General features: G+C 39.8%; 1 pseudogene across 1 annotated transcript; it reads right to left on the minus strand.

The window, feature by feature from the left end:
* Nucleotides 1-7,390: 7,390 nt before the first annotated feature.
* On the minus strand, nucleotides 7,391-7,936 carry LOC110584088 (annotated as a pseudogene). The gene has a single exon (XR_002480556.2). The product of XR_002480556.2 is annotated as a 40S ribosomal protein S13-like (transcript).
* Nucleotides 7,937-8,455: the final 519 nt, after the last annotated feature.

An 8,455-nucleotide genomic window follows, 5' to 3' on the forward strand; every position in this document is an offset into this window, starting at 1 on the left:
CTGTTCCGTGCCAGTGGTTGGGAAAAAAAAATCACACACTGACTTGTCGATGGTCTTCTAGCACTATGTTGAGAGTTTTTGTATATAGTGAATACATGGAAAGTTGAAGGATCTATTTAACTTATTTCTAAGGCCAAATGGAAATGACTTTTGGGACGAGAACCTTCTGTTCTTTCTGTCCTCCGGCACTGAATTCTGCAGTCAGACACAGAGCTGATACTCACTTTTCAGTTCTCAGTAAACAAAATGGTTCGGACAAGGAACAGTGGTTGCTCCTTGAAGCTTCTGCATCCTTCCAATCAACCTCTCCACAAATATGGCCCATTCGTGTACTGCTGACACTGCAAATCCATTTAAGCTCTTAGGATATACCGTACTGATTGAAACAGGTTTTACTCTTTTGTTCATCAGATTTTTATGTGCTTTAACTTTTTTTTTAATCTTTTTTTTTTTAAGATTTTATTTATTTATTTGAGAGAGAGAGAATGAGAGACAGAGAGCATGAGAGGGAGGAGGGTCAGAGGGAGAAGCAGACTCCCCGCCGAGCAGGGAGCCCGATGCGGGACTCGATCCCGGGACTCCAGGATCATGACCTGAGCCGAAGGCAGTCGCTTAACCAACTGAGCCACCCAGGCGCCCCATATGTGCTTTAACTCTTAATAGAATTCAAAGTATTATGAAAAGAGATAGAGCATCTTTACATCATCATGATGTTATTTATATTAACAAATGGCAGAGAATATAAATCCCCCCGCCCCGTTGAATCTCCCCTTTTCTTTTACTAACAGATCCCAAGTTTTCAGTTGATGCATTGAAGTCCAGTTAAAAAATGAGATTTTCTAGTCCCATTTGCAGTTGACTGGGTCAGAAGACTAGGTGGTTGCCATAGAGATGCAAGTAAGAGTACTATGTAGTACTTCTGAGGGAATCTCCTTATAAATAAAGTGTTATGTGTTTATTTGTCCTCATCGGTTGCCAGCCTGGAACGTGGATGAGAAGGCTGGAGCAGCAGTTACTTTCTTAGACCATTAGTACAGACGCCACACCTTAGAGATAGTAGACCTGACGGCCAGAAGGAGACTGAGTCCTTCACGAATTTGGAGCACTTGGCCACACCAACCCCAAACTGCTTACTTGTAAGATCCCTTTGCAAGAGAAAGTGGCCAACTGTTATATGCAAAGTATAAACTGTTATATTAGCTGAACCTAATTTTTTAAAACATTTTTAGGGGGAGGGGCAGAGGAGAGGGAGGGAGAGAGAGAGAGAGAATCTTAAGCAGGCTCCACGCTCAGCACATGAGCCCAGTGTGGGGCTCGATCTCACAAACCTGAGGTCATGACCTGAGCCAAAATCAAGAGTCGGACGCTTAACCAACTATGCTACCCAGGCACCCCCTAGCTGAACCTAATTTGAACTGATACAAGATATAGTTAAATCATGCTTCTTTCTTTTTTTTTTTTTAAGATTTATTTATATTAAAGAGAGAGAGAGAGCGTGAGCATGAGCGGGTGGGACAGAGGGAGAGGGAGAGAGAATCTCAAGCAGACTCCACGCCGAGCATGGAGGTCAATGCAGGCTCTATCTCAGGACACTGAAACCAGGAGTTGGATGCTTAACCGATTATGCCACCCAGGTGCCCCAAATTATGCTTCTTTCATATTCAGTTCACACACATGAGATTTAATCACAGATAATTAATGCACTGATTCCATTATGATCAAATAATTTATTGTCTACTAATTATACTGAACTGCTGACTGAGTGTTGTCTTTTGATTTATAGTGAAAAATAAAAAGAAAGGTTAAGATGCTTAAGAAAGAGTAGCTAAGGTTGCCTGGGTGGCTCAGATGGTTAAACATCTGCCTTCGGCTCAGGTCATGATCCCAGGATCCTGGGATCGAGTCCTGCATCAGGCTCCCTGCTCCTTGGGGAGCCTGCTTCTCCCTCTGCCTCTCTCTCTCTCCGTCTCTCATGAATAAATAAATAAAATCTTAAAAAAAAAAAGAGAGTAGCTGATCCAAAGTCAATTTTAGATAGCAGTCAATAGCCCTAAGCTTCTCTGGGCACCGAAGATTACTCCTTAAGGAAAAGATAGACAAAAAGCACCATAATCTATTTAAGATAAAAGCATCACTGTTGGTTTTGTAGATTTTAAGAGCTATTTTTATTTCTCTTAAGTTTTAAACAGATTTTAGACACATTTATTGTGCTAGACAATTTTCATCACTAGTAAGAAATAAAGTCTCATCCTAGAAACACACATTTTTTTGTCTTTGCTTGTTGTTGGAAAATGAGCAGAGTAGGAGAGAAACAGAGCATGGAGACTAAGGGAATATAACCTAAAGAGAAAGAAGTGGAAGATCATGAGGCCAGTCAGTAGGAAAAGTGGGAAAAGTAGAACTTGGAGGAAGATAATGATAGAATGTGTCCTATTGGCTGGCTGGCATAAAATCTCTACTTGAATAATGGATTTCTGTTTACCAAGGCCACGAATGACTTCAGTCAGAGAATAGGTGTAGAAACACAGGGAGGGTTGCCCTGGTTATGGGTGAGGGAAGGGATGACTATAAAGTAGGAAGCAGTTCTTTTGGGTAATAGAAAAATATAAAGTCTCCACACTCAAACAGTCCAAGATAACCATGATTGGCCATAATGTTTGTCATATATAAATATCAGGGAATGATCCAGGTTTTGTACCTCACACTTAATGCTGTTTTGGAGAACCTCTTTACAAAAAATACAAAATTAATTTCAGGGTCTTGAAAGAGAGTCATGTAAGCAAGAGCTCCTGAGCCATAAACTTGGTTAGCTTCACTGTAAATACAACTCTGGTCATTATTTATATTCTTAAAAACAATAAAAACAGGGACCATAATATACATACTCTTCTGTAAACTTGTTTCCACTCAACTATGTGTCTTGGGTACCCTTCCCTATCAATACATATGATTCTAGTTCATCTTGTAATTTTGTGGTTGTCCCAATATTCAGTATATACTCACTGAATGATATTTAAATTATTTCCACACTTTGATCCTCTCACTGGGGGTTGCGTTATATAGCAGAGCCTAGAGTATGATAATCCCTAAAGAAATGTTTGTCAAATTGGTGCATTGTCCTGAGCTATGTAGTCTCCGGGTGTGACAGAGTTAAAAGATGGTGATCTCTACTTTGAAGCTGCCCCTGGCTGGAGTTGTGACAGAGAGAACAAAGCCCCACTCTTCAGTTCCTCCCCTGTCCTTCTTCTGTGTAGCCTTCCTTCCTCCCACTTCCCCTGGCTGTCAACACCCAGCCTAGCTCTTAGTGAAGGATGGCAAACCTCACTTAACAGGTTTGGCCAGAATGTAAGTTGGTCTTTCAGGAATATGCTCTATGTTTCAAAGCACTTTTAACTTTATAGGGGGAAGTTTCCTGGACATTCATCCTCTGAATCAAGGACAGCAAAGTCCCAAACCTAAAACCTGAAGGACAGTGGCAATCTGAGGGTCTTGAGCACATTAAAGCTGTTGTGAATTTGAAAAACAAAGAATATTAAAAGTGAATAAAAATTTCACAAGATCAAGGAGCATGGAACTCTAGAAATAAGGTTCTGTTTCTATTCTTATGTGATAGAATGGATAATGAATATGTTGCCTTTAGCTGGGTCAAAGGGCATAATCAGTTCATTTATTTTTAGAGACATTCTCTAGAAATAATAAGCAGACTGAAAGTACCAGCAGAAGAAACAATAGGTTTAAAATCTATCATCCCCAAATAATGCATAGAGTTTTGATGTTGTTAATACAAAAAAAATATATGCCCATTTCCTTGAATAAATCCCTATGTGATTTATGGAAGATAGTGGAATATTTTCCACTATTAATTTCTCTTATATCCAGGCATGTGGTCTTCTAATATAAACTGGGATCACTCTTCTCTATGGATTCAGTCATATCCCCAGGCTCAGGAGGATCCCTGAGCAGGGAGCCCAATGCAGGACTTATTCTCATTTCCTTATAGTACTTACATTGTTTTTCTGATATTTACCTCTTTCCTATGGAGTCCTGACATTTCAGGAAAGCGGACCCGACCTTCAGCTCAAGAGGTGGGCTGAAGGCCACCAGCCCATGGCAATTCTTCGGTCAGTTCATCTGTTCAGAGATGTGCCTGTGGACTCAGCAATCCAATCAAGGGGAATCTCAGTCTCATGCTTGTAAGGCAGAGGCTGAGGTGCTCTGCTTCTTACTGGATCCAAGCTAGAGAACATATAACTCCCACTGCAGCTGGCAAAAACTAGTTAAACATTCACCACTTTTTCTGGACATACAGCTCAACGACATTTCCTGGCTCCCTTAACAGTCACGTGTGGCCATGTGACTGAGTTCTAGCCAATGGAATGTGGCAGATTGACATCTCACCTTTCAAGCCTGACTCCTCATAAGTGATCTTCCATTTTCTTTTCCAGTGTTCTCACTGAATGGAGAACCACAATGGAAGCAGCACTTGGAGGATAGCTTCCCAGGACGATTGTTTGCTGAGGAACACTGTACTAAACACTTGCATGGAGAAACAAATTTATACTGAGTTAAGTCACCAGAATTTTGAAGTTATTAAAGACAGTGTTGACCTTCCCCTATTGGTTCTCTTCCTTACCTCTACATCTTCCGTTTTATTATCCCATGAATCCTTGTTGTTGATTAAACATGTTTAGGTTGGGTTTTTCTATTACTGCTTAAACATGGTCGCTGATACTGATCCTGCCTTGCACCCCATCTTATGATGGCTCCGTGGCTTTTTGTTTTGCTGTTGTTGCTTATTTATTCCTGGTGTTCAATGTTACCCAGCCTAAGGAGAGTGGATCTTGTTTGGTTAATAGCTTAACTAGCAATTATGGTTAGGTGCTCTGCCTATTTTCTTTGTTCATTTGTGACTAAAATAGGTCTTTTTATTTTTTTTTTTTTACTGCAATTTTCTCTCCATTTAGGGATTGGGGGTAATCACCACAGGTTCTCTGCTGCTCCTGGTTAATTACTTAATGCTTCCTAATCACTTACTGAAGAACTTAGCAGCCAGATAGTTTAAAGAATAGCACAAGGTAAGAAAAAAATGAAAATTTGGACAGGAGCACCTCATCCATGCTTGCATCGCGCTTATACTTCTCTATGACCAGATCAAAGCATCCACATTCCCTGTTCCCACAATTTTCACAGGGACCAAGAGTATGTGATGTATGATATACTGTATTCTTACAATAAAGAAAGAAAAAAAAGTGAGCTACACAAAAGGAAATGTTATTAAGAAAATCAATAAGGAAGAGAACATACATTTATAGTATATACTGTATTTATTGAAAAAAAATTTGATGTAAGCAGACACACACAGTTCAAACCTGTGATGTTTAAGGGTCAGCCATATGCAAGTAGGATGGTGGAAGGTATGGGCAATCAGGGCCTAGAAGGGGCATCCAAGCATGTCTTTGAATTATTTATTCTTTTTTTTTTTTAAAGATTTATTTATTTATTTGAGAGAGCGAGAATGAGAGAGAGAGAGAATACATGAGAGGGGGGAGGGTTAGAGGGAGAAGCAGGCTCCTCGCCGAGCAGGGAGCCCGATACGGGACTCGATCCCGGGACTCCAGGATCATGACCTGAGCCAAAGGCAGTCGCTTAACCAACTGAGCCACCCAGGCGCCCTTGAATTATTTATTCTTATTAGGATATAAGTTCCTAGAGTGTAGGAACCTAATCTGTCTTTTTCACTGATATATCTTCAGTACCTAATATAGTATCTGGTACCTAAGCGATGCTAAATAAATATTTGTGGAACAGAAGGAATGCTTGGCAATAATGTCATCAGAAATGGATGTCATATAAATCACTTTGGCAGCTGTGTGGGACCCGGTAGGGGAAACCAGTCAGGAGGCTCATGCAATATTCCAGGTAGGGAATGAGACCTCAATATGGCAAATGAGAGCAGGATAAGGCAGAGGGGACATATTTGAGAAATGTTTATAAGGTAAAATCAGCAGGACTTGGTAATTGGATGGAGGAGATGAAAGAGAGACTAGGGTTACTCTTAGTGATAAAGAATACAGAGCAGAAGCAGGTTTGATGGAGAGGATAAAACAGAAGACACCCACGTGGCTAGGAATTGGCTTTTAATAAAATCTTTCTCCCACTGCCATCTCATTAATCACACTTGACCCTCTTTGGGACCACCCAGACAGGTTCAAGTCACATCCATACTGTCATATTCATTCAAGGCACATTTGCATAATTTTGAAATTATATAATATATAAAATTCTAAGTTAGAATACATGTATATATTTTAAGTAATATGTTATTTAAAAATGTATGTTAGACCTTCTTACTGTATCTTCCAAATTTTTTCTCTCTGCTTTATATTTTTCATATTTTTGGCTCCCTGAAATTCTTGATAAATATATGTCTGTATATATGTGTGTTTATGTGTGTGTATAATTGCAATAATATTGAAATTATAATCTATGAAAGTGATTTTATTTCAGAGAAGATACTATTTCCCTAACCACTAAAGGAGATAAACTTTTTCTTTTATTAAGTCTATTGTTTATCATTAGAATGTAGCATGAGATTATTTTTATTTAAATAGATAATTTAGATGTATTCTTAATCTGACATATAAATGAGTTTTTATTTATTAAATTAATATTTAATTTACAAATGACACATTTCTTTCTCCTCCATTTTACTTTCTTTAGTTTTTAGTATTGAGTTATAGCCTCTGTGAATGATCAAAATAAGGGACACAGCTTCTTTTGATTCTCTTTTTTTTAAGATTTTATTTATTTATTTGAGAGAGAGGGAGAGTGTGTGCAAGAGAACGCGAAAACATGACGGGGAGTGCGGGGGGGAGGAGGAAGGGGAGGGAGAAGCAGACTCCCTGCTGAGCAGGGAACACGACACACAAGGGGCTTGATTCCAGGACCCCAGGATCATGACCTGAGCTGAAGGCAGCCACTTAACCGACTGAGCACCCAGGCGCCTCGCATCTTTTGATTCTTGACTTCTAAGTAGCATTATATATGGTTAAAACCTAACTCTACTAGTCATCTATTTATATTTTTATTAATTGTTATATCACATAAATATGATAGACAAATGTAGGAATAAAAATAAATGATAAAATGACTATCTGATTCTCCCCATCCAACTTAAGAAATGCCAATTAGATTCAAAAGTAAATTTTGAATATCATATAATACATATTTGTGGCAGATATTTCAGAAAGTACAGGAAAGAATGAGGAAGAGGAAGAAAAATCATCTATGATATTATTACCCTACAGCAACCAATATAGCATTTTTATATGCTTCCATCAAATATTTTTATGCAGGAAATCATATTATAGAAACTACTTTGTATCTTGCCTTTTCTTTTTCTTTTCTTTTCTAGTTAGACAATGATTTTATTGCTTGAGTACATAGTCAAATTTATGCGACCAGGGCAGAGGCTGTGGATGACTCGTATTTCCAATTGGTGGGGGGAGGACTCCTTTAGTCTTACAATATCGAGCCAACCGGTGAATACGGCTCTCCATCAGAATCAGTCGAAATTTAGCAGCCTTGTCGTTTCTTTTCCTCTCAAGATGCTTTCGAACAGCAACAGCTTTCTTAATCAAATGGTAAAGATCCTCAGGAAGATCAGGAGCAAGTCCTTTGGACTTAAGAATTCTCAAGATTTTATTGCCTGTCACAAAACGTACTTGTGCAACACCATGGGAGTCTCTCAAGATCACACCGGTTTGTGAGGGAGTCAGGCCCTTCTTGGCCAGTTTGTGGATCTGCTCCTTCACGACGTCAGACGTCAGTTTCAGCCAGGTGGGGACTCTGCGGCGGGAAGGCAGAGCCGACCGGGACAGGCCCTTCCCGGGAGTGTGTATGCGACCCATGATGGCGGCGGTCAGGCGCGAAAAAGAGAGCGAGGGTAGGAACCTGTATCTTGCTTTTTCTTCTTAATATTGGATCACAGGTATTTTCTTCTATTACTTCTATTGTAGACATCTATTTTAATAGCTGCAAAATATCCCACTGTATGACTAAGTCATAACTTTTATTTTTATTTTTTTCATGAATTTTCTAGTTTTTTAAAAGATTTTATTTATTTATTTGAGAGAGCAGGAGAGAGAGAGAGCACAAGCACGGGGGAGGGGCAGACAGGGAGGGAGAAGCAGGATCCCCACTGAGCAGAGAGCCCAACACAAGGCTCGATCCCAGGACACTGGGATCATGACCTGAGCTGAAGGCAGACGCTGAATGGACTGAGCCACCCAGGCGCCCCTGAATCATAAATTTTTTTTAAAATATTTTATTTATTTGACAGAGAGAGACACGGCAAGAGAGGGAACACAAGCAGGGGGAGTGGGAGAAGGAGAAGCAGGCTTCCCGCCGAGCAGGGAGCCTGATGCGGGCTCGATCCCAGGACTCTGGGATCATG

This window comes from Neomonachus schauinslandi, chromosome 2, assembly GCF_002201575.2.
Source record: "Neomonachus schauinslandi chromosome 2, ASM220157v2, whole genome shotgun sequence".
Lineage (NCBI taxonomy): Eukaryota > Metazoa > Chordata > Mammalia > Carnivora > Phocidae > Neomonachus > Neomonachus schauinslandi.